The sequence below is a fragment of the Pseudopipra pipra genome, chromosome 1 (genome assembly GCF_036250125.1).
Source record: "Pseudopipra pipra isolate bDixPip1 chromosome 1, bDixPip1.hap1, whole genome shotgun sequence".
Classification (NCBI taxonomy): Eukaryota; Metazoa; Chordata; class Aves; order Passeriformes; family Pipridae; genus Pseudopipra; species Pseudopipra pipra.
Window position 1 is genome coordinate 104,803,472 of NC_087549.1, and position 22,282 is coordinate 104,825,753.

Consider the following 22,282-nt stretch of genomic DNA (forward strand, 5'->3'; position numbering starts at 1 on the left):
TTTTTTGCAAGAAGGTGTTGGTTTAATCATACTCCAGTTTGTCTGCATAAAGATGTGTTTGTATAGCACTGTGCTGCACCACACAAGGGACCAAAGCACTACAGATGTGTTAGTTGGGTGTACTGAGCAAACACTTTCTCAGCAATTGCACACAAGGTAGAGTTTCAAATGGACACAGTGAATCTACCCTAAGCTACTGGGGAGAGCTGCTGACTGCTGCTACAGATACTTGTTTGGGTTGCTGATCCCAGAGTGTGTTTATATACTGATTATCAACCATTTTAAAATTTAATTATTTGCTCTGTGTTTATGGGTTTCTCAAATAAGAATATTTTCTATGAGCCCCACATGCTCTACACTATTAAAGCACAGAAAGAGGAAAGGTACAGTTGCTCTTTTAATCGGTACAGAACAATGCATGTATCTTCTGTTCCTTCTCTCATATGCTAAAAACTGGGATTTTCATCTGCAAATGTATTTTAAAATACCTAGAAGATAGAGAAAACATATCCAGTCTTTACTGTCATCACTTCTTTTTTTTGCAAAAAATCTCCTAATATTGACAAGAGAGAAAAAATGCTTTTGAACAGGTGAAAAGCTGAAATTGAAGCCAGGATTTGTAGAGATACAAATTTATATGATTTTTTATTTACCTTAACTACAGCTGTGTAAAATTCTAAAAAGAAAATTGTGGAGTTGTTTCATTTTTAATCAAAAAAATCAAACCAATGAGAAAACTTTGATTATTCACAGTTGTCTGGATTGCAACAAAACCGATTCCATGGATAAAAATTATATAAATGTAAGAGGGGATGAATTTTTTATATATATATATATATATATAAAAAATAACTATTTATATATACATATACACATTTGATGGCAAAGTTCTCTGTGATCTGGCTACTGAAATGGTAAAACTGAAAGGGCTAAATGACAAATGAATGTTAATTAAAGAGAAATATTTAAGATATCAATGCTTGGAGGAGTGATTTCATGGCAGCCTTTTTTCCACCAAGAAAGAATGTGCACAGTGATGGTGTGGTTGCATCTAATCTTTGGACAGAAAATTCAGGATTTACAGTATTCAATATTTCAGTGAAAATTTAGTGAAAATTCCTACATATGTGATAGGCTAAGTTGCTTAACTGCAGAAATGCAGGGATGGAAACTCAGTTGAGTTTATTTTCTCTAGTGAGCCTCTTAAAATAAGTATTATCTTTGAGAGGAAAATGTATCGTGTTGGACTGCTGCAGCTGCATTCCCCCAGGTGCAACCAGTAGCAAGGCTGTAAAAATATTCCCGGTAAGCTTGCACCCAACAGAGCCCATGTACACTGAATATATGTATATGGAGATATATATATGTATATATACGACTGGCCGATCAGATCACAGACAGAGCACACACATTAACATGGCACCAATGGCCTCATCCTGCTCACTTCTCTGGCTGAGCGGGTCGCATGTCCACAGAACAATGAACATCCATATTCACGCAGAGTGGATCCTTCTGCCAGCTCAGCTCAGGCACTCAGCCCAGTGGCTGGCCCTGAACTCCAGACTCCTCAGTTCCTGATGCCTGGACGTCGGATGGCACAGCAGGGGTTTTTTTTGGGCTCACCCTCCTGCCATTGTCTGTCTGTGCTCCTTTGTGGGTGTGCAGACAAGCTGTTAAGACACAATTAAACATAGTTAAGCTTTCTTCTTGAGTTCCAAAGGGAAGTAACAAGGACAAGCGGATGACATCACTTTTCTGAAATCCCATTTATTACAAAGGAACGAAATAATAACCCAAGGAGATGTGACATTTCATTTAATAGGATTTTCACCTGCCTTTTATGGATAAAACAATGCAATAAGGCAAGTAAAAGGCATTGCTGAACTGCAATATCAAAAGAGGGATTTGGAGTGTATTGTGCTTTCGCTATGGAATAGATAAAGTGTATGGGATTACATACTCTGTCCAGGTCACTTGAAGACACATTGTTCAAGAACTTTTACTTTTTAAATTCAGGCAAAGTTTCTAACTTGGATGTGTAAGCTTTAGTTTTATTACATTTTTGTGTTTAAAGAACACAATCGTAGTTTTTACCATATATTGCTGCACTTTAGAAGTCTTCTTTCTTACAAAAGAAGGTTGAGCCGAAAGTTATTCACTTGATAGATGTCCTGTCAGAACGTGTGAAATCTTATGCCTTTCTAGAGTATAGAAGTTAATGGCACAAAAATGAGTGAAATACAAAAATTTGAGCGTCAAGATATAGACTGAGACAACCTTAACTCTTCCTTTATTGAGCAGGCAATAGCTATCAGTATTTATAACAGCGTGTTCCAGCATTAGATACAGCTACAAATAAGGAGGGGATTTGTTAAAGCTTGCCAGAGGTTATGCTGTCCTGAGGTCTGGGACCTCAGCTCTGCTACGATGGTGCTGCCCCTGCTGTCCTTTCCTACTTGTGCAGTATGTGTGTATACTTGGACATGCTTGGTGTGCTGCCTTTTGCTTTTGAGTTTTGAGGTTTGTGGCTATAGCAGTACAAAAGACATGCTGGGGGAGGAGGCAACTTGGAATGATGACTGGCATGTGGTATAAAAATAGCTGAAAGCAATTTTAAACAGCATTGCAGATTGTAAGAAAAATATAGCAGATATCATGATTCTACAGAGCAGGAAAGTGTTTAAGTGCAGACAGCACTTGTTCAGTACCATTTTACTTAAAAATAAGATTATTTTACAGAACAGATTATATTATACTCCACAGTAAAATATGTGGTTTTTTTCTCAATGTGTGGTGGATATAATAGCATTTTTCGAAGACGTTGGAGTCAAGACTATGTTAGTGGGGACTGTAACTCCATAGCTGATTGTAATGAGTTTGAGTTTTGCTGAACTTAAAGGAACAAGATAATTCTGTATTATTGAAGGGTTTTTTTCAGTGAATTGATTTTGCTTTGGTCAGGTAATTCAACACTTTCCTGAGCTTTTGACCTGAAACAAGGCAAAGCTTTGCAGCTTTGACTGAATTTCACATTGAGGTTTTAGGTTCCTTTGAAGTTGAAATTCAAAGACAAACTCAAAGGATGAACTCCTTGAAGTGAAACAGAGAAAAATGTTTGCATGAAAACCTTATGAATCAAAATTACTTCATTTCACACAGGTCTAACCATAATATATTTATAGTATGATAGTGAAAACAAAAATTAGTCTAGAGAGATAGAGAAATATGGGGCTTAGACATGCTAGGAACTGTAAACCAAAAATAAACAGCTAAAGAAGGAAAAATTCCTAATAAATAAATCTGAAATAAAAACTGAACATCTTATTATCTCTTCAGTTGTGTAAATCAACTACACTTGTTTGATATTTTAAGATTATGAAATAGTTTGCTTTTCAGAATATGACACTCTTACAGGAAAGCTCTTCACCTTTCAGAGACACACCAGACACTCCAAGCTCTGTGTCCACTATCTTATTATTTGTCAGAGGCTTAAACTGCCATTCAGAGGAAATGATAATTTGTTTCATCCCGCTACAGCTGGGTCCCTGGAGCTCAATGGTGAATTAACCAAAATACTGGAAAGTTCTATCTCTCAGTAAATGGTAAATACCCTGGGAATCTACCAGGTTTCTTTCAGCAAACAGATATTCATGCCCAGGGAAATGCTGTGGCCTGGCAAATATCACACTAGAGCACTGATTTTATCAATAGACAATACTAAAAGATAAATGAATGTATTTATTTAAAAATCATGATTTACGGTGATAAAACATTTACAAAATTATTTTAAAATTAATTATTAGGGTTATAGTTAACAGCAAGTATCATTCTTACTGCTTTATTGTATCAACTATATTTTAAGCCCTGACTAATTAATATTTACAGCCTAGCAAAAGCTGGCCTGCCCATGCAGAGTTCTTAGAGCAATACTTTTCTAAAGTCTAGTATTAAATGGTTCCTGAAACCTTTGAGAACAGGAGCTCATTTTCCTTGTTACTTCTCTTTTCCATTATGATCTTCAGGTAACACTGCTCTGCTGCACTTTGCACGAGTTATACATCTAGTTTTAGGCTCTAATGTTCTTCCTGGTGTTTACAGAGTGGTATAAGTTATCCTGTATCAGGGTAACTAATGATCTTGCAAGTTTCTTTGTCTCATATTTTTAATAATTAGGTCAATGCATGCTTTCTCTAGAATCTGCATGTAAAAGAAACATATCAAAGGGCTTACAGAGTTTACCACGTCTATGATATACCTTCCACCTCCTGCATAAATTTGTTAGATTAAGGAAAAGGCCAGAAGCACCTTGTTTGATCATATTTGCCTTCTCTTAATAGTTTCCACTAGGAAAATTATTCAGTTTACACATAAAAGATTAGTCTTAATTATCACAGAATCATGGAATAGCTTGGGTTGGAAGGGACCTTAGAGTTCTTCTACTTCTAACCCCTCTGCAATGGGCAGGGACACCTTCCACTAGAGCAGGTTGCTCAGTGCCCCATCCTACCTGTCCTTGAACACCATCAGGGATGTGGTATCCACAGCTTCTCTGGGCAACCTGTTATAGTGTCTCACCACCCTCATAGTAAAAATATTCTTCCTAATATCCAATCTAAGCCTGCTGGCTTTCAGTTTAAAGCCATTCCACCTTGTTTTACTACTACAAGCCCTCCTAAAAAGTCCCTCTCCAGCTATCCTGTAGGCCTCTTCAGGTACTGAAAGGATTATAAGGTCTCTCAGGAGCCTTCTCTTATGAGAGACAAGTTCTATTATTCTTTAATTTGATCTCCAAACAAACACTGTCCTTACTTTTACAGCTGTAGAGATTCCTTCAGAAATATTGGACAGGAAATCTTCAGCTAGTCCATAGGAGTGACTAGCATCCAGATCACGGTCTGTTGACTGTTAGTTCTGTAAAAGAGTAGGAGAAATACAATCTTGCATACTCTTGTCACTAGAAGCAGCAATAACTACATCGGAATATACAGAGAATGCAACTCTGCAGAGAAAGAATATAATTAACTTTTACATTTTTTAAATTAGCAATTTGCTGTGTTTTCAAAATGAATATTTGAAACAATATAGTGATTCTTAGTTTCCATAAAAGAGAACTTGACCTCTGAATTCTCTGTCTGTCTCCTCATAGTTTGTTGGAATAAACATTACCTATATTTTGGAATCTGATTCAAAGTTAATGAGGAATAAAGCTGTAATCTCATCTTGAAAAGATAAGTACGTTAAGTGTCACTGGAAATCTAATGGGCATTGATATTTTTTGCAGAAATATTGACTATTTTCTTAAAATGAAATATTGCTTTAATATTGAGTTTAATAGTATCTAGAAACACATTGAGTAAGAAATATTTGTGTTACACATATTGTAGAATCTGTGATAATTCTAATTGCCGATTATTCCCAAAATCAGTGGTCAGCAACACAAATTTAGTCTGCATAGGCTGTGATCTTCAGCAAGACCTCCATCAGTTAGTTTGTAGCATGTGATTTCCCTGTATTTCTATAAATGAGGAAGTACTCAGAAAAGCAGACTTCATACACTTTGAGTCTAAATAGGAAAGAATGAAATGGCAGAGGTATTCTCCTGTCAGGAATTTGGGAAACAGTTCCATAATGAAACAGCAAATACATAATTCAGCAAAACTATGCTCTGAAATCTACTTGAGTTAAAAAACAAAACAAAACAAACACATAAAGAAACAAAAAAACCCCTATAGTTTTCCAGTCATCCCAAAGAAGCAGAGTATAGGTTTATATTTCATTGGAGCCTGGAGGAATTCTCAGAACAACCATGGTATCTTTATGATCACAATCCAATTTGTTAAAAAAAGTAAAAGCCTTGGAGTTTCACAAGCATATTAATGTATTATTTGATCAGGAAAAATACGATAAATACTTCTGTGCTCAAAGGCTGTGTTACATAAGACAGTCTTGTGAAAGAATGTTCCATTTCAAAGACAGGAAGAATGTTGCTTTTTAATACACTTGAAGTGGAAGATACAGCCAAGTCAGAAAGGTCCTATATTTTGAGAAGGCTTGACACAAAACCTTCTCCTCTTCAGTTGCTCTGTGAGGATTTTTGTGCAGGGCTGTGATAAAGTATCACCTTGACACTTCTGAATGTTTGCCAGTGAAATGTGATGTTTTAGTCATTTAGTTTAGCAGCCTCTTTCATGAAAAAATCTTGGATTCCAGAACTGGGCCTTCTGCAGAAAGCAGCATGGTGATAGATGCTGCAGAAGGGGATTTGTGCACATGCAAGCATCTGATTTTTAGATTTAGCACAAGTTTGGCAGGTCATATGACTGAATGAACCACACAAGACTGCCAGATTTCCCAGTAACAAATTAAGAATTTCCATTAGTAAATTTATGGAAAGACAACATATGAACATACAGGGCTGATTTTCTGTAGCGGAAGGCTGGCACTTTAAGGCGTGCAATGGGGCTCCACAATGCTCATTAGACTTGTTCATGGCAGACATTGCCTGAATTACATGAAAGGAAGGCTGAAAAGCAATACTGGGAACCCAAGCTGGTTGGTTTTGAAAACACGAAAGAGGAACTTTCAGTAGGGCAAAATTTGAGTTGCTCCCATTCCACCCCTCCTCATGTGTTTGAGGTGATTTTCTTCATTTGGGCTGATGGAGAGCAGCTGCTGTGGGATGCACTAATGGGAATGAGGAGCTTTGTAGGGAGGTGAATTGTGAAGTTACTCTGAGAAAAGTGGGTTTGGAGAAATAGTAAGAGTTGTTTTGACAATGAGGCTTGGTTTGGGGAGACTGGAGCTACGGAAAGTATTTATGAACCTAATACTGGATGCAGTGATGAGAAAAGGGTGATCAGCTCTTTAGCACTATCATTAAAGAGTAAGTTTTGTACAAAATGCTATGAGAAAAGTGAATATAGTTCTTCACCCTATCACCTCATCCACTTGTGAGCTGACGTTTGGGTGTCCCTGATGAAGGCTATGGTCTTTTGAATTGCTCCTTGAGGGTCCCTGCTTTAAGACTCTTTTTGAGACTCAAGTCTAAGTAAAGTAGTTTCCAGGAGGTGAATTAATACTGCATTCAAACTCATCAGCTCAGATGTGTGAGCAATGCTGATCTTGGAGAAATAGGAGGGGAAATGTGAGCTGAAATTTCTAGAAAGAGGCTTTAGTTCTCTTCTGCTGTTAACATCCTTTGAGAAAGAATTTTCAACAACTGATTGTTCTTTGCCAGGGATGTCAGTATCAATTTATTCTTCTCCTCCTTTGGCACATTCTGTATCTGAAGTAATCAAATGTTCAAATTTGATACATGCTTTGCAAAACCTCTTTTCTTAGATGTTTGTTTCTTTTCTGTTGAGAATAGAGATTCTCAAAGCCTGTTTATAAAGAAACTACTTTTATTTACAGAAGTTTATTAAAAGGATTGTATAACCAATAACTTACAAAAGAGGCTAATCTCTTTTTTTCAATAATGCTTTTCAAAAGAATTATCATCATAATTTATAATAGTCTTTGTGGATTCATCTTCTATTATTTATTACATGTTTTCAAAGGATTTAACATAAAGCATTTCTTTTCTAAGGTTGGAGACTATTATTAAATTACCTCTTTTTTATTAAAATCTAGTTTTAAAGCAACACTGAAGTTTTTGTTTAGTCCTCACATGATTTTTCCTGTGAAACATATAAGCCCCATATTGCTGCATTTTTCATATGTTTCTGTAAAACTGGAAAAGAAAAGCTTTGTTAATATTTGGGTTTTTTCAGTTTGGGGATGCTACAGCTTTTTGGTTTTGAATTCCAATAGTTGTTTAAAAATCAGACTGTTCTTGGTTTCAGTGCTATAAACTATAGCTCTTCTACTACTAATTTATTATCAGCTGAGCTGAGAACTGCTCTGTACCAGGTGTTTATAAAATGCAGAATGTATAATAAATTGGAAGGAACTTGCATTTTTATTGTAAGGAAATGGATGGAGTCTGCGTTCCCGACAGAAAGGGCTGCAGTTCCAAATTGAGCAATAGCATCAATAGTATTTAGTGAAGGTTAAGTGGAGAAAATGAGCATTAGGATGCAAAGTAGAATATGAATAATCAACCAGCAGTAATTACGTTGAAATTAAAAAATCGGCTGGAAATAACTCTATCAGATGAGTTGTGAGAGAGAGTGTAAGGGCTGAAACTGCACTTCTGGTTTTAGTTGTTTGTATAGTTGAGTTGTTCATATGCATTGGAATCAAGTGTCATGAGTTCTTAAGCTAATTTCTACTATGTGGGGTCCAGTGGAAGAACAGTATGAAGTCAGGATCTAACTCAGAGCATTTTCATTCCCTTAATTCAATGACCTAGCTAAATATTTCAAAACTAACCAAGCAACATGCCTGAATTGCATCCTGTGTTTGGAAAAATGAGTATTAGCTGAGTTTTTTGCAGGTTACTGTAACCATTCTCTAATGTTGTTCAGAAAGCACAATGAAATATTGTTTCCAGGGGGCAGTTAAAAGAGAACATGTAATTAACAATAGATAACTTTAAAGCAGCTCATGTATGCCATAAAATCAAAGCCAGAATTAATCTTAACCTGAAAAGAATGCCGCATATAAAGACTTCAAAATTAATTAGCTTTGTCTTAAACTTTTCCATTAAGACAATCTAACATATTGCAGACTTCACTGTTAATGCTTCTGTGCAATTAAAGTTTTTTAAGGTACTGATATTAAAATTCTGTTGGCAGCCATTAGAAAGAAAAAAACATGTTTTGAAGTCACTATAATCCTAGTTTCCTCAGATGTGAGAGAATGAAGTTAATGCAAATATCAACTGCTAAAGAAGTAACATAGTTGAAGTAATGAGAACTTCTTCAGATATATATGCAGACATATTTTTATCTGTCCACATGTAATTTTTTTTAATTTTTTTTTCTAAAAATTCAAAATAGGGGAACATATACTGAGTTTAATTATGCTTGCCATTAAAAGACACTATGTACCAATGGATAACCAGACATTATCCAGGGTTTGTGGCATTCCCATGTACATCACCTAGAGCAGAAAGATTTCATAAATTCTACATTTGTAATGAATTTTACCATGTGTTGAAGGCCATATAATCAATCAGATAGGACTGTGGACTGAGAAATTTTTTTTTTTACTAAATGGAGTGAAACGCTGAGATACTTCTGGTGCTTTGTATATAATTTGCCTTAATACCTAGTATAACAATACTTATCTTTATAACCGTAAGTGTATGGGTCTCGCAGTAAATAAACATAGAGAATAATTATTGTCAGTCTTCTTATGACACTTCTCTTTGGATTATATATATTTCAGGTTGTGGAGTTTTTGATACAGCTTGATTCCTGTTTATGCACACTACCTTTCTCTAATATCATAATATTTTTTCAGTATACTGCAATGTAGATTTATGGCAGCTGTACATGCCTTCCTTAAGAATCACTTGTCCACATTGACCCTTTTCATTCAAAGGCAAGAGCTGTGGTGGTTTTTTGTAGTTTAAGTCTGGTGGGGTTTTGAGTTTTATTTTCCTTCTTAATATACTGTAATTTAAATGAGAGATAAAGGAGGGAAAGTTTTAGGACAAAAATCTGTTGGCAAAAGTAGGTGCTTGGTATCAGTCATGCTTCATAACTATTGCTTTAAAATTTTACCTCAGGAAGGATAGCCAATAATAATCTTGGCTTGACAAGTCTTTCAGCAGAAGTAATAACAGGTTAGTTGAACTCTTTAAATATTTAACGGAAGCCTGAGGAATCTTCTATCTATGTTTACTTTCGGCTAAGTTTATGAAAACATGGAAAATGCTACTGTTTCATAAATAAAGTTTGTGTTAATATTAGTAGAAATATTGAAACATGTTGAGGTAGTTTGTAGTTTCTCATTTTCTCAGTAAAAGTCTTAACTATACAACTTAAATGTACGTAAGTACTTATCTTTATATCTAACATTATTAATTTTATTTTACCTGAAGCATACAGTCTTTAATTCTAATCTTGCAAACTTTTAAGCCCCTGTATCCCTATGTAGCTTTTATGTCAGCTCATTTATCACATCCAGCTTCCCTAATGACTTAATCACTTGTGTAGAAAACCTTAAATTTTCTTGTAACTAAGGTTGTTGTATTTTATATGATGTTTTCAGTATACTTTTAGGTTCAGAAGGCATTTGTAGATGCTCTAAAACAGAGAGGAAATCATAATGTGCTGTTTGCCACTATTTTTTTTTCTTTATATCTGCCACTGTTATTTCAGAGCACTACAAACATCATTGAATTTCTCAGACTGATGCTTGGGTTAACTGAGCTACAAGAACTTGTTTTGCCTTTCTGAAAATCTTGACTGTGCCTCTCCCTTTCAAGCCCTCTTCTGTTTCCCCCATATTAATGTTTCTCAGTCTTTGTGGTTTCCTATCAACTTCAAAAGTTTGTGTCCTCCTTTCATAATTCTTTCTCTAGTCATCTGCTCTGATTATTTTCCTCTTCACTTAGTCTTTGTTTTCTTCCAGCAGCTTGGATGACCATCATCAAACACATTTTACAGGTTAGAAAGCTCTACTGGGCAGAAGCTGGGAGCTACAGCAAGGTCTTGATCACTTGAACTGCTTGTCAAGCAGAATGTTACTGATCACAGAGAAGGGAGATGTGCTGAATATCAGTGTAGCTGAGTAAAGCCCAGAGAATAAGGGCTCTGTAAAGAGTTAATTGCAACCATAGGAGAAATGACTACAGGGGATAAATCTTACATTCTGACCTAATATGCTTCTCGAAAAGCATATGCTGTGCAATACTTTCTGCTAGAAGAAAACATATAATGACAGATTGAACAACCCAAAAGAGGTGATGCTGTTGCAGCTCAATAAACCCAGATCCGACTAAAGATGTATTCCCAGCAGTCATGTGTGCATAAAACACACATAGCTGCTTCTACAGATTACAGACATCTTGTGCACTCACACAAACATGGACAGCATCAATGGCCTCACCCTTCTTCCCAGTCTGGCTAAGGAGGATCAAAGCCCACTAGAATGAGTATATGTACATATGTACGTAGTGGATCCACCACGCAGCAGGGCTCAGGCTCTCAGTCTGCTCAGTAGCAGACTTCGATCCCAGTTTCCCCATTTTTTTGTCACCTGGACATACAACCTCTGGGGCAGCAGTTCCACTCTAGTTACTGGTACCGGCCATTTTATGCACACACATTCAGAGGTGGTCAGGATGTTCCAGATCCCCACAGATAACCCTCCCTTAGGAACACCCAAGTGCTCTCACCTCTGAAGATGATCCTTAGAGAACTGTTCATCTCTGCTTGCTCCTAGGCCACCTCACCTGCTTGCTGGCTAGTACAGCTTGCTCATCGCTAGCCATCACGCACTGTCACACCTGCACTTGCTCCAGTGGCTGGCACCATGGACAGAGTGGCCCCCCAGCCTGTGATCTGACTCCACCTGCTGTCATCCACACCTGCGTGCTCACACATATGCACGCAGGACCCCCTTGCCCAGGGGGATATAGAGAGGAATTTAATAAGAAAGCAGGATAGACTGTGCTGATCAGATGCAGGATACAACCAGACAGGCATACTGACCAGATCGCCATTTACATTTATGCTTACCCTTTCTTTTTTCCACTTTTTTCTCCTCCAAATTGCCTAACACTGTTTTTCTGCCTTTAGTTCCATCCCTAAATATCCTATAAGTCCCATGCAATTCTGAGCTATGTTTTCCATGCTGGGCAATCACCAACCACATGAAGTTCAACAAGTTAAAGTGCCAGATTCTGCACCTGGGATGGTGCAACCCTAGATGTATGTATAGACTGGGGAATGAGATACTGGAAAGCAGCACAGCAGAAAGGGATATGAGGATCCTGGTTGACGGCAAGTTGAATATGAGTCAGCAGTGCCCTGGCAGCCAGGAAGGCCAACCATGTCCTGGGGGGCATCAGGAAAAGCATCTCCAGCTGGTCAAGGGAGGTGATTGTCCCACTCTGTTCTTCACTGGGGTGGCCTCACCTTGAACATTGTGTGCAGTTTGGGCACCACAATACAAGATATTAAGCTGTTAGAGAGCGTCCAGAGGAGGGCCACGAAGATGGTGAAGGGCCTTGAGGGGAAGCTGTATGAGGAGCAGCTGAGGTTACTTGGTCTGTTCAGCCTGGAGAAGAGGAGACTGAGGGGAGACCTCATTGCAGTTACAACTTCCTCGTGAGGGAAAGAGAAGAGGCAGGCACTGATCTCTTCTCTGTTGTGACCAGTGACAGGACCAAAGGGAACAGCCTGAAATTGTGTCAAGGGAAGTTTAGGTTAGATATAAGAAAAAGGTTCTTTGCCCAGAGGGTGGTTGGGTGCTGGAACAGGCTCCCCAGGGAAGTGGTCACAGCACGAAGTCTGGCAGAGTTCAAGAAAAGTTTGGATGATATGCAAGGCACATGGTGTGACTCTTGGGGATGGCCCTATGCAAGGCTAAGGGTTGGACTCAATCCTTTTTGGTCCCTTCCAACTCAACATATTTTGTGATTCTGTGCTAATTCCACTCCAAGGTAGCAACCCCTTTAGTCTGAAAGGTGTTGGGGAGAGCTGTTACCAATGACTCATGATGATGGGTTCCATGCCAAGACACTGGAGCTGAGGCTGTGCCTCAGACAGGTTGTTTGTATCCTTGATTTGGGCCCTCTCTGGGCTTGGGCAGATGGGCCTTTAACAGGCTGATAGCTCCTGTGGTGGACCTGGGAGCAACCTGACAGGGTATTATTTGGGCTTCTCTTCTGCCATTTGTTCTCTGAGCTCCTCTGTAGGTGTGCAGATGGGTGTTTTTCCAGAGAAACTGGCACTTTCTCCATATTCTCATTCCCTCAGTAAACAGTCTAAATTAATACTTTACAATGCTCCTATTGAAACAGATAGCTACAAAAGAGTGCGTGACAACCAGGACAACCTCAAAGGTACCCATCTAACATCTTACTAATTTCACAGCTCATCCATTATGTGAAAAAGATGTGAAAATTATTTCCAGTAAGTTGCCAGGACACAGTCATTACCAATTGAAAGCACTGGAGAGAAAGCATGAAAAAAGGGGACATGGAGCAGATGTTTCTGTTGACATTTTTATGTCAGTTAAAATTGTTGGCATTGCAAGTTGCTTAGTGATTAATGGAAATGAAAAACATGATGCATTGGTTCTGAATTGGTGTCATGTTGATAGAGGACATTTTGATTGAGATAATGTAAATGCTGATATGAGCATTTGTTTTCATAATGTTTCAGTTCTTTTCTATTGTTGGAAATAAGTGCTCAGCTCCTCTGGAAAACCCACTATTTAGTTAGGTGTCTGTCAGTCTGTGTATATAGCAATGTTTTTTGTAAGTAAACTACTGTTTGTTGTTGTGGTTTAGTTGTTTGAGGTTTTTTCACACATAGGCTTTTAATATGAGATTTTAAAAACTCTAATATTATTTCACCAGTTATTGATTCTGTTTTGTTTTGTTTTGTTTTTCCAATACCCTGAAGTTTTACTCCAGTAAATCTTGTATTCAGGAAGTATAGCCTAGAAAGGTACCATATTTACCTTCACAGGATTGCTGGCTATCAGAAGATCAGATACAAAAATACTTAGGGATCTGGGGTGGGGGAAAGGAGGGAAAGGGGCAGGAAATGATGACAATTACAACTGTTGAAGCTGGTAAAAAGAAAACTTAATTACAGTCCTATAGATGAGCTTGGAAGTAATGCATTTTGGGAATACTAATATTCATGAATAAACAAAAACTGACACTATAGTCTCTTTTAAAGCTATGTAGAGAGGATATCTCCATGCGCAGTTGACCGTTCTTTAACACTGATTAGGAAGTTCAGATCAAATGCTGTTATATCCAAGGCAGGGAAGAACCAGCATAAACTTGGTGAGGGAAAATACTTTGGCTGATTCTGTATCTTTGCTATTTGTAGCCACTTACAGATATCTTGTATTAAAATAAGATTCCTGATAGTTTGTAACATTGACCTAAATTTACTGGAATTATCTCTCCTCCTTTGGCCTTTGTATCATTTTCTGAGGTTTTCAGAACCTCTGTGCACTGTAGAGAATAACCAACGATTTGTATTACACAGCTAGGAAACTGTAAATCCAGGCCTGTACCTTGTCTCTTCTCCTTTCCATTGCCCTAGCAACACAAAGTGGGAATTGGAGTAGAAATCACACTTTTCTTTCAGGGTATGGATTTTTCAGAATTAGTTTTTATACCAGCCTTGAAGCCTTTTGCATGGAAGAGAGGGATAGGAGGGAAGAAGGGGACAAGATGATATTGACAGTGTTCCTGTTGCCTCCCAGCTGGACAAGGCTCAAATGAGCTCCAGGCAGACCTGAAGCTTTCTGTGGCTGGGCCTCGTGGCAGACCAACAAAGTATGGTGAATATCTATGAGTTTCTTCGACAATCTGCCCTTCTCAGATGCAGGGCCCAGTAATGAATTACAGCTACACAAATGTATAACACTATCCAGATTTAAAATGAGAGTGTGCCTTACATGGAGATGTTTGATATGACTTGAAGTTCTCTGTTTTAATCCTGAACGGTGTTTATTTCAGTTACAAAGAAAAATGCTGGAATGCAGGGCAGGTATTTTTGGTTGATTTTTTTTCCATTTTGTTTTTTGTGTGTTTATATACCCTTGAACGACTTAATTCACAAAAGCACCTTGTTAAAAATTGGTGTCTAATTATACTTCTTTCTTGTGAAGTCTGTAGGCTGACACTGTTACAAGGATGCTAATTGCCTGATCTATGGCTCCTAATTTAAAATCACTGTTAAATTTGTTTAAAAATCCATTTTGGATCAGCCATTTAGGTTTAAATTAATCTCTCTTTGCCCCCCCCCACCTCCCTCTCCCAGCCCAAAGCAAAGAACAAAGTTGAGAGAGAAACAGAAGCACCTTTGATTTTGCCATAAATTGGATGTTTTTATCTGTATTTGTAGCAAATTCCAGGTTGCACTACTATGTGGTAACTCAAACTGTAGTTTTCACCCCTAAAACAGTAATTTTCTTTATTATCCCAGTGGCAAATAAACTCATGCTCTCTTTCTCATTCTGATGGCAAAGCCTCTGCTTTGTTCCCTTTGTTACCACAATGGTAATTGTCATGTTTATCACTGACAAAAATGAGCCTAGAGTCAACTTGACACAGATTTGCCACATTTCCATATAACAGTATTTTTATTTTTACTGCTTTATCATTTTCTCTCTGTTTCTGCAGGGTGTATTTGAATAGTGCACTAATGATGAGAACCCTTTATAAGTTAATTAGCTCACAGTAGAAGGCAGAGGGAGAGTGTGAGGCAGACATAGGAGCTTTCAGAAGGCTGAAGTTTAGACCAATGGCAGTGGGAAGAAGGCTTATGCTCAGTTACAAAGGAGTTTTGTTGTTATAAAGTTTTAGTGGCAGGACAACCAGTGCAACCATGGACTGAAATGAACACTAGTCCAGCCATAAAATACTGAATTTCTTTCTTTTCGTTTACCTTCCCAACTAATTAAAAAAAAAGTGTCTGTTTTTATAGTATTTTTTCATTTATATAATAGATGACTTATAAGTAAATCGTATTATATGTATACTATTATTTGCATATATATAAAACATAACAATGTATTTCCTTTTGGAAGCTATTTTAAGGATTTTGAGGTGCAAAGGAAGGACTATGCTTAGGAGTTGTTAACCAACTGTAGAAATAATGGTTGAGGAAAGCTGTTTGTTTAGTTTTGCATGTTTTGTTTTTTGGGGTTTTTCTGTTGTTTTGTTTGGTTTTTTTTTTAAATTCAGTTTTGTAGAAGTGGGATTTTTGGATGGCTTATTTACCTTGTAGTTCATAGCTTATGATTCTGTGAATAAAGAAAACATTATTTGGGAATGAATTAACAGAAGTATAACTTGTGGAATGTGCAAATTAATCCCACTGTTCTGGGCATTGTCCACTTTCATGTGCTGAACTTCATGAAAATTGGACAGCCCAGATCAGAGAAAGAAGAAGAATTTAGCACCTAGAAAACACAACCAGTGGTCAAAATTAACAAACTTTGCCTTTTTGACATAGAAGTGAGATTCATGTCAGCAAATAGACAAAAGATAGCTGCAAGGAGGAGCGGTGTAAATTATTCTCCAAATTAATGGTGGATAGAAAGAGAAATTATGAGTTTAAATTGCATCAAAGCAGCTTCACAGTGTAGAAAGTGGGAGAAATGCTGATGCTGGAGGGCTGGTGGAGCTCTAGGCTGCCTTGATGTGTTGAGGAATTTACATAATTTTGAACAGGAGCATGTCAGGAATGATACATGGATGTAATTTAGCCTTTTTGGGAAGTAGATTAGATTGTCTTTGAGATTCATCACAGCTATGTGATTCTGTTGTTATACTAATTACAATCATGAAAAAGACTCTGCTTTTTGTCTCAGCACTTACTGCTTCAAACATAACTTGAGGAATTGAACTACCTTTTCCCGCAGCACCTTGTCGAATAATGGAGTATTTATTTAACGTGATGCTGAGAGTAACAGAATTCAACCCTTAAGCTTTAAGTTAACTCGTATTTGGACTGTCATGAGTAAAACAGTTGTATGGTATATGAAAGATTTTTATTAATCTCACATGGTGACAGTGAAAGGATGAAGCTTTGAGCTCCTAATATTCATGTGTTTGTCCTAGCTAACTATGAGAGTAAACCAAGTGCCCCTACAATGACCGTAACCCAGAAAAAACGAATCTGAGTTTCACTGTGACAGTATGAGAACATGCCAGGGATTGTTCTTGTTTGTGCTCTTGGGATTACAGTGCCTCAGTTCAGCTTCAAGCTGTGGAGGTAACCTAGTCATGGCTGAGAAATAGTGCTTGATCTTGGTTTTACTGCAACTGGAAAAATTATGCATATGCCCTGTCAAATACAGCTGTGATTTGGTGGACTTGTTCATGGTACCTTCCCATTTTCTCCAGTTCTCTTATTTAAAGTGAAATTTTCCAATTGCTTAATGACATTTATGTGTGAAAATTGCATTTTTGCTGAATGGCTGTTCATGTATAGCAACATTTTTTTAAAAACAGAAGAAAATTAATATTTTTACAGATGCAACATGAGCATACAAATTGTAAGTAGTACTGTCAGGAGTTTAGAGGTTTTAATTTACTTGAATTTTCAGTTATATGTGAAGCCAGGAGATGCAGGTTTTCTGTTTTCCATTGTCTTTAATTTTGAGGTGATATTGCATTGGCAAGGGCATGTCACTTTTGGACACTTCATTATTCCTTGGTTTTTACCTGGATGGAAGTAATTTGGTTGTAAATAAATGCACTGTGACTGAATCTAGAATTTTTGTAGTTCTTCAGAAAGAAATTTCTGGAATTCTTTAACATCACAGTAGATCCATTTCCAAAACAAACAAAAAAACCAAACAAAAAACAAACCAACCAAACAGAAACAAACAAACAAAACCCACAAACCAAACCAACCAACCAACCAAACAAACAAAAAAACCCCAAAAAATTTCCTAAAGTTACTTTAAATCTCAAAATTAATCTTTTTATGTGCAAATCATGTTTAGGATGTGCATAAAGCTGTAGCTCACTGAGAAACTCAGTTTACTTCCTGGATGTGAACTTCACCGCAGTTGCTGACATGTTCAGGTGCAGTTTCCAAGTGCTCATAGACTGGGCACAGAAACTCAGTATTGCAGCCAGCCAAGTGTCCTGGCATCTTCCTACTGCTCTGGGATGTCAATGTGAGCAGCCATAGCTGGCTGCTTCCTGGGTTGTGAAGGCCAGGAGCCTTGAAGGCCTTACTAGAGCCTTATATTTTACTTAAAGTTCTGCTTCCTGTGTTTTTTCTCATTAAGGTATCCTAATTCTACAGGGTCATCCTAGCTGCAAGTATCTGTAATTTAATGGTGCAGCTTGTGGTGAACAACTCTTGGCTGGATATCCACCTTCTGGGCGTGCAGAAATTGCTCTCTCTAAGAGTCCATCATAAATTTAGTTTGAAAAACTAAATGATGTTGTAAGAAGTTTTGTCTAGTTAGGATTTTATGTTTATTCCTCCTTATCACCTACTTTTGTTTAGGGAAGGGTGTTATTTTAGCAAATATTCTGAAGATACTTTTAAATCAAGAAGGACTTTTGGAAAGGGCTCTTTGGTGGTATACAGAAGCTAGACCAGGTGTTTTATTGTATTATTGTGTAGCAGACAAAAATAGCAGGAAAAAAATCCCAAAACAGAAGTCTTGGTTACCTCAGAATCCTTCTGTACAGGATCAGATTTCATTTGATGTCTTTAACATGTCAGAGCTCCTTTTCAGATGAGTGTGCCTACACCTAGAAAGAAATTGAAGTGTGTTGAAATTGCTCAAAGAATTTTAGATATATGTGCAGTTCTGTATCAGAATGGTGATGGTTTCATCTTCAGTTTTAGTTTCTTCCTTCTGTCACCATTTGACTGATGAGGGTAATTCTCCTTGGTTTTTGATTTACAATTAACTTTAGATTTCATCTCTCCTAGCTGACGGTGTTAGGACCTTCTGTAAACTGACAACCTAAAAAGGTAGACATTTCCAACTGCATTTGCTTTTGCAACAGCAAATGAACAAAGGCACCCCTAACATTTTGGAACTTGGTAAAAGATATTTACATTTAAAACTCATTATAATCAATATCGTATTAAGTTATGGTTCTGCTAATAAGTGAAGATTTAGTTAAACTTTCAGCTATTTTTTTATATGAAGGTTAAGTACAATAATTATATTATTACAAACAAAAGAAACTAGTTTGCAATGCAGAACATTTTTGAGAGAGTGCATCTATACAGTATGAATTTCTAGCAATGCTTCCATCTTGAAGTCATATCTGAAAGGGTTACCTCTCACAGTGTGAGTTGTAAAAGTAGATATTTGTTCACACTTGGTTTTGGCTGACTTTAACAACACGTTCTTATTCTAAGTTAACTAAATTTGGAAACTGAAATTTGATTTTATTTTAATTTTCCTATTTTTAGGCATAGCAAGGATGAGTTCCAAATTACAGAAGTTTTATACTCAGACTTTAAAAAACTGGCAGACAGGTTTGGTTCTGGCCATTGTAACTATAGTCCTACTGAATAACAAGAACATTGAAGTAGTGTTGCATCATATTGGCTTTTTGTGAAGCTTTTAAAAAAACTTTTATAATAAACATGAGGTAATAGAGAAAACCAGCAGCTTCAAGTGTTCTTTCTGTCAGAATACAAAAGGGGTTTCATTTTCATATATAGCTTGCTTTGAGTCATGGTGAGATACCTAGTTCTCTTAACCTATTCAAAAAGAATTGTGAAAGATCCCATTTCTCTGCCAGATAGCATTGGAATGGATAAGAGGTGGGTATAGGTTTGTCATTAAGGTACCGCACAGAGAGAAACTTCTGCTGATAGGGCAAAAACTTAGTGTGCATGTATTCTTGCATCAAACCTAATTTTTTAAGATTTTCCATTTTTCAATTGATTTTCAGAATATATGTTTTAATAAAGCAACAGATCTTATTTTATTCTTTAAAATAAACTACGGGTATGCCATTTCAGTGTGCAGCTATTTCTTGAGTAAGCTTGAGGGTTTTTTCCCCCTTCCTTGTATGTTTGTGCTTTCAGCCCATTCGGGGCTCAAGAGTTGTAACCAGCTTAAGTGACATAAATCCAAGCACCTCACAGTCTATTTAGCTTTTGGTGTTCTCTAAGTTGAAAGCACTGAAGAGACATAGCTGGACTTTTTGGATCTGATGCACTGCCTTTTTTTGTCACTTTTACTATTATTTAATTCAGAGAATCATAGAATCGGCCTGGTTGGAAAGGACTTCTGAGATCACCAAGTCCAACCCTTGAGTTTCTGCCTAGACTAAGAAATCTAAAGAAGCTTGATGTTTCACACCAAAAGTTTTGGTGAAATTATTTTTTTAATGGTTTTGTTTTGGTTTTTTAAACTTTTAAACTTCATGTTAGAACAGAGACAACCCTTTCAAATTTTATTATGAAATGGATTTGGTGGTCTCGGTTTGATCTGTATTATTCAGGTGACTAAATTTTAAAAGGACTATTGGATTTTTTTGGTGCTCTTTTGTTTCTGTTTTTGATTCTTTTTGTACATACTTTATTCCTGACTCTAAGACCTTGCATCACTGTTCTAATCAGGTTTTCACCTCTTGTGGCTTGTAGACAGTTTTTGATGCAATAAGAAAGCATGTGAAGTTAAGAGTGAAGAAGCTGTTTGTAGTGTGGGGAGGTTTCCCCCTATTCTCCTCCAAAAGAATATAAGTAACATTAAAAAAACCCTAACAAACCTATGATTGGATTTATTAAGCTAGAAATGGCTTATCTGGACACCAGAGTGCATGTGATTTTTACCTTCAGCTTGGAAGATTTTGAGGTTTAATACTATTCTGAGGTCTCTTAGGAATACATATGCTGTGTGTTTGGACCAGTTACCAAAAGGAAAATACATATTTTTGGCATTTTACTTCTACTACCTTGAAAAGCAAAAATCTATCGCACTTGTGTCCTCAGGTGCTGGGATTTTTTGTTCATTTGTTTGCTTATGCTGAGGGGGGTTGTTTATTTGTTTTTCTTTCCCATTTTCCAGAAGAAATCAAAGAAAGCAGCACTAAAAAGCCCTTCTCTCTCTCCCTCTGCCTTTTCTGTATGTAGTTGTATGCAATTATTTCTACATATTTGCACGTGAACACTGTAAACTTTATATCCAAATCTTGTATTTTACTTACTTGTCATTTCTTGGCTCTGTTAATTTTTTTGCTTCTTTATTGTAATCTTAATCAGTTTTCTCATTTAGGCCATTTCAATTCTACCATGTTCTCTTCTTTGTATTCTGTTTTTATTTTCTTCTGTGTTTTAGTGTATTTGGGTCACTTCCAAAACAATGTTCCTTAAATGTTTGTCCTTTCATCTATTCTAGGTTTTCTCTGAGTTTCTCAACTTCTATTTGTACCTATTCTCCTTCTGTCTTATACATTACTGGCCTTTTTGTGTAGAATTTTAAAAAACAAGTAGTGAATTATAAGGTGATCCTGTGCTGTCTTCCTTTCTACATCATCTTCACAGATCACAGAATAAACTAGATTGGAAAAGATCTCTGAGGTCATCGAGTCCAACCTCTGACCTATCACCACCTTCGTCAACTAGAGCATGGCACTAAGTGCCACATCCAGTCTTTTCTTAAACACCTCCAGGGACAGTGGCTCCATCTCCTTCCTGGGCAGCCCATTCCAGTGGCCAACCCCTCTTTTTGTGGAGAACTTTTTCCTAATGTCCAACCTAAACCTCCCCTGATGCAGCTTAAGAATGTTTCCTCTTGACCTGTCACTAGTTGCCTGGGAGAACAGACCAACCCCCACCTGGCTACAACCTCCTTTCAGGTAGTTGTAGAGTGATGAGGTCTCCCCTGAACCTCCTCCTCTCCAGGCTAAACAACCCCAGCTCCCTCAGCCTCTCCTCAGAATTTGTGCTCCAGACCCTTCAACAGTCTCATTGTCTTTCTCTGGACATGTTCCAGCACCTCAATATCCTTCCTAAATTGAGGGGCCCAGAACTGGGCATAGTACTTGAGGTGCAGCCTCACCAATGCTGAGTACAGGGGCAGAATCACTTCCCCGGTCCTGCTGGCCACACTGTTCCTGATCCAGGCCAGGATGCCATTGGCCTTCTTGGCCACCTGGGCACACTGCTGGCTCATGTTCAGCTTCCTGTCAATCCAAACTCCCAGATCCCTTTCTGCCTGGCTGCTCTCCAACCACTCTGTGCCCAGTCTGTAGCACTGCATAGGGTTGTTGTGGCCAAAGTGTGGCCTGGCACTTGGTCTTGTTGAACCTCATACAGTTGGATTCGGCCCATCTATCCAGCCTGTCCAGGTCCTTTTGCAGCCTTCTACTACATCTTCTACTTTGACATCTTGGTATCATGTCTTGTTTCTTCCCCTTCAGAGTTACCTTCTCTCCCTGGTGCTTGCTGCTTTTGTTCTTTTGTTTATGTAAGTGGCTACTCTTTGCCATCCATAGTCAACAATAAGATCTCTTTCTGACATCAGGTGTCTTCATACACCCAAATATGAACTGCTGTGTCCTATTGTATCTTAATTATCAGTTATTTTGTCAGTATATGAAATTCACTTATCCCTTTATTTTGTTCCTGTACTCCCTGTGAAGTAATTTGTTCCTGCTCATTGAGTTAGAACTTACCCTTTCATTTTTGTTTATTCC

General features: G+C 37.5%; 1 protein-coding gene across 1 annotated transcript in view; it reads left to right on the forward strand.

The window, feature by feature from the left end:
- CNTNAP2 (contactin associated protein 2) overlaps positions 1 to 22,282 on the forward strand; it is a 1,027,914-nt gene that overhangs the window by 664,214 nt on the left and 341,418 nt on the right. The window lies entirely within an intron of this gene.